Below are 5,102 nucleotides of genomic sequence, written 5' to 3'. Positions count from 1 at the left end.
TGGAAATACGCCTGTGTGGAAAAGGCCCAGCAGGCCAGAGCTACTGAAGGCATTTGCCACAGAGCTGGCATTTTGAAATCAAAATTGCTCTCATTCCCACCAGGTGGAGGGATAATAATAATAAAAAAGGATGTCTCTTTTCTTTTCTTTTCTTTAAAAAGATAAATCTCTTCAACGGTCACCATTTTTTAAAAAAAGAAGATATAATCCCTTCTCCCTCTTATTGACAAAGTAAAGTCCTGAATGATGAAGGGGTGGAATTATCCCTCACTATTTTCTACACACAATCTGGTGGCCTGGTGTGCTCTTGTACCTAGCAGGAATAATGATTCCTCCCCGAAGGGTGATTACACCCCTGATAATAAAAATGGTGACACGCCGTTGCGGGTAAGTCATGTCTCCATATTGCATTTCCTGCACTTCATTTCCTGTACAAAAAGGCTGTAGGAGGGGGAGGTTTTCCAAGTAAAATCTGTTGACTTAGGTTAGGAGAAGTAGAGATGGTAACCCTTTCTATTCTTGTCAGTGAAAAGCTGGACACCTCCTTCACATCAGTTTATTTTTTATTTTTCCATTTTGTTTTTGCGTTTTCTATTTTACATGTACAAGCGAAATAAAAACATAAACATAAAATCTCCTTTGCCCTCCCCCCCCTTGTGGATCTTAATATAATTTCCCCCTCTGCATCTCTTTCATAACTCTATTCTTATAAATCCTTTATCATTCCATAGTTCAAATTTTTACTACAAGTTTTCTGTCACTCTTATCAATGTATGTAATTGTTTACAATAGTTTTCCCCATTCTTTATTAAAGTCCGTGTCTTCCTGGTTTCTAATTCTTCCTGTAAGTTTTGCCATCTCGGCATAGTTCATCTGTTTTATCTGCTGCTCTTCCTGGGTCAGAGTTGTCATTCACATCAATTTAAACACACCATACTATTTCTCTCTCTCTCTCTCTCTCTCTCTCTCTCTCTCTCTCTCTCACACACACACACACACACACACAAACACACCAGTGCTTTTTTCCTTTAAAAATGTTTAGGGGTACTCTCATTTTGACTCAAGAAAATGGCCATTTTATAGTTCAAATCAGGGGAAATAAATACAGTAAATGGCCAAAAGTACAAAGATTCACAAAATGTTTAGGGGTATGCGTACCCCTGCGTATCCCCAGAAAAAAGCACTGCATATTCACATTTTTAAAAGAAGTTAGTCATTGTCCTGGGGGGAAAAGAATGTGTTAATTTTGTTTTCTTATTTTACAGTCTTAAATTCAGTACTTCATATCTTGCAATATATACTTTAAGTCCTCATGAAAATTCATGAGCATTTTAGTGTGAATTTCTCTTCATATACACATTTTTATTAAGCAATGTTGCACAATATACACATTTTTGCAAAGCAAATGTCCCTAACAAAGTGCATATGTGTGTGTCATTTTCACTAAGATAGAGGTTTTATGCGCATTTCTTTAAGCATTACTTAGCTGGATAACTGCTTTGCAAAATTCAGAGAAGTGCAAACTTCACAGAGCGGCTGTTCATGAATTTGTTTTGGAAACTCCAAACTGGGTAGGCTCATCTTTAAATGCAAACTGAATCGAATTTCTTCCCCCATGCAAACACTGCCCCAAGGAAAGCTGTTTTTTTTAAAATAAAATAAAATAAAATCTTTATTCTGCATAATTTTGTTGGTTTCCTTTAGTCACAAGATGGGGCAAAAAAAATGGGCATTTCAACCTGTCCCCCCTGCCCCCAGCTCCTACCTAGAATCCCCAAACATGGCTTCTGAGATATCACTGGGCATTGTTACATTTAAAAAATACCTTCGTACAGTAAGCTAGTTTCTACACACACACTCATAGGCTCCATCTGCACTATACAGTGTTAACAGACCCATATCCCTTTCCTTGAGCTACAGTTCTCAGAGTGGTGTAACAATCAATCCATCTTCCCAGGGAAATCTGGAATTGTAGCTCTGTGAGGGGAAGAGGGGGTCCTGCAACCACTCTCCGTGCCTTTAACAAAGTACACTTCCCAGAAGCCTTTGGGAGGAAGCCATGTCTGTTTAAAGTGGTATGGAACTGCTTTAAATGTTGAGTGCAGATGGGGTCACAAACACACCCTCTGTCCTCCATTCATACAGTAAAGAGTCATCACTGCTCAAGGACCCATTCTCACCAGGCAAAAGCACTCAAGGGAGGTGTGAGGCAAGACCAGTAAGAGGTGTGGCTTGGAGACAGAAGGTGTGGCTGAGGAGGGGGCGTGGCTTGGACCCAAGGCCAGGAAGGGAGGCTTGATACATTTGGGCCTCAGAAATGAAGTCTCACACCCCCTGGGCTACAACTCTCATCGGTCCCAGCCAGCATGGCCAATTTAAGCTTGATGGGAGTTGTAGTCCAACAACTGCTAGAAGGCACCACATTGGTTACCCCTAGGGTAGACCAATCGTCTCACTGGTTATAAGGCAGCTTCTTCTGTGAGAAAACACAGTAGGAACCAAAGGGTAGTACGAGATTTAGGGCAGTGCAGGGGGTACAAAATTATTATTATGATTACTGTTTTTGTAATAATGTGTCATTTCAGCAAGCCTATTGAGAAGATCCATTAAAAAGCAACTGTACCAAAAGGAATTATAGCAAAAATAAGAAATAGTTGGGGGGCACCAATTTTTTTCCTCTCTCGGAGCACCATATTACCAAAGTCTGCCCCAGCAAGAGGAAATTAATTGCAGAAAGGTGAATGTTGCAGATATTAACCGTAGGCTCCTGCAAAAGCATCACCAACCCCCTAACAAGGAAACCTGGCGACTGAGAAGTTGGTGACGTCTGATTTTACCAGGGTATTTTACTAGGCTTTGCTAGCAAGTACCACAATAAACGGGCCTAGCCTTCGGAAGAAAATCTCAATGTGCGCTCTCTCTCTCTCTCTCTCTCTCTCTCTCTCTCTCTCTCTCTCCTTTCCTTCCAATGTTCTTTTAAGGCCAGGACCAAAACACAATCAATAAATGCAGAGATAAGAGAATTGCAGGCCGTGGTAGTGGTGGGTTTAGCAGAAGGTAAGTGTGGGGGCGGTTGCCATGCATGGGGCTGGTTTGTTTATGCGAACTTTAAATAATTCCTTTCTTTATCCCTGTTGAGCTTGTCCCCAGCGTGACGAAAATAAACGTGTCTCCTTGGCCTATTGTTTGGAAGCGGAGGGCTGTCAAGCGAGGGGGAAATATTGCGGTGACCGAGGGAGATACACGTAAGAGGCTGACCTTTAACTGTGGTACCTATAACCAATCTCATCAAATTAACGCACTGTATATTTTCCTTAATAATCTCTGATTAGGCTCAGGGTATGAGCGGACACGATCGCCCGCCATTGCTATGCAGCGGGAGGCCCTGCTTAGCACCGGCCAAGCGTTTGGGAATAAATGAGCAAAATGGTTTAATTTGATAGGGTTAGAATCCTGCAGGCTCTGGGACGAAAGGTCGCCAACAGCCTCGCTCGCGCTGAATATGCAGAAATAAAAAAAAGCAAATTGCTTACATCTGCTGGCAGGAGCAGGGAAAGCGATCTGATTGGACGGGCTGAGGGCTCTCCATCTCTTTTGGGTTAGAGAGAGGTTTTCAGAGCATCAAAAGCTCGTAATTGGAGTAATTCTGAATTAATGGACACACACACACTGGTTTGAGGCAGCTGGCTGTCGGCTGCTTCATGCTTAGGAATGCTTAGGGATGGGGACGAGGAGACTTAAACAAATAGACGCAAATTGTCCTTTATTTCAAGGAAATATCTCTGTGCCATTTGAATATTGTTGACTGTAACAAGCACTGTTGAAACGTGCACCCCACCCCCGTGCCAATTACCCCCCTTTTTTTCTATCGTCAGGAAGAAGCCTACCCCACTTTCATGCCGGGGAAAAATGCAATTCTGCCTTGTGTTGTGTTTGTTCTGGTGGCCGGATTTGGATATGTGAGCAAAAGATACAGGAAACTGTCTTATACTGAGTTGGAGCAATGCTCCATCTAGCCCAGTATTGCCTGCATGGACGGGCAGCAGCTCTTTGGGATTTCGGTTGGGGTCTCTCCCAACCCTGCTTGGACAGGCTGGGGATTAAACCTGGGCCCTTCTGGGTGTAAAACAGATGCTCTACCACTGAGCCACGACCGTTCCCCCTACTGATAGCTCAACTGATTAGAGCATGGTGCTGATAATGCCAAGGCTGCAGGTTCGATCCCCATATGGGACAGCTGCATATTTCTGCAATTATCTTTGGGGTCCCTTCCAGGTCTACAATTCTATGATTCTATGATAGGATGAGAGACGGCAAAAAAGGTACGGGGCATTATCTGAGAGTGAGAGTGATTAAGGCTGATTACATCCTTATTCTGGAGTTGTACATGATCTTATGGAGCAGCTGGGCTCAGGGAAACCCCCATTGCTTTCCAGAATAGCTGGAAGGCCTTGTGGATAAAAGAATGTGTATACCAGGGGTGCCCAACTCCCAAGAGAGTGCGATCTACTTTCAGAATTAAAATCTGGCAATGATCTACCCCCGTTTTTTTTTGGGGGGGGGGTTCAGGTCAGAGTTGCTCAGCTTCTTTTAGGGAGGAAGAAAGACCCGCTTTTGTACAAATACTTTCTTAGGAGGGAAGTTCCATTTTGGGGGGAATTAAAGGCAAGGGTCAAAGGGAAAAAATTCACTCACAATATCGCTTTGAATGAAAACAGCCACAGAGAGAAAGTTCCATCTTCCCTTCCACTGATCAGGCAACAATGGAGGGCGGGGCAAGGGGGCGGGGCAGGAATCAGTTTTGACGACGCTGAGGAAAGGGAGCCAGAGATCGACTCGCGATCTACCAAAACCTCACGGGGATCTACCAGTAGATCGTGATCGACCTGTTGGACATCCCTGGTGTACACCAACTGAAATAAATGAAGAAGGAGCTTCATATGTGAACCAGCCCTCCAAGTGTTGCTATTTCCCAGGGACAGTCCTGGAATTACGAAAACCATCCCGGCTTCTGATTTGATCCCGGAATGTCCCTATTTCCCCCACCAGCACATCCGCCAAGCTGAAGGAGGAGGATGAGCTGATGCTTTTTCTGAGTAGTG

At 43.7% G+C, this 5,102-nt stretch overlaps 1 long non-coding RNA gene across 1 annotated transcript; it reads left to right on the top strand.

The window, feature by feature from the left end:
- Positions 1-2,156: 2,156 nt before the first annotated feature.
- LOC308573934 lies at positions 2,157-4,104 on the top strand. Its single transcript, XR_014002257.1, has 4 exons — positions 2,157-2,225; positions 2,982-3,057; positions 3,140-3,245; positions 3,876-4,104. It is a non-coding gene; the product is annotated as an uncharacterized lncRNA (long non-coding RNA).
- The last annotated feature ends 998 nt before the right edge of the window (positions 4,105-5,102 follow it).

Source organism: Podarcis bocagei (genome assembly GCF_964188305.1).
Source record: "Podarcis bocagei genome assembly, chromosome: 14".
Taxonomy (NCBI): domain Eukaryota; kingdom Metazoa; phylum Chordata; class Lepidosauria; order Squamata; family Lacertidae; genus Podarcis; species Podarcis bocagei.
Note: the sequence above shows the minus strand (reverse complement) of the source record. Positions and strands in the feature narration are given on the sequence as shown.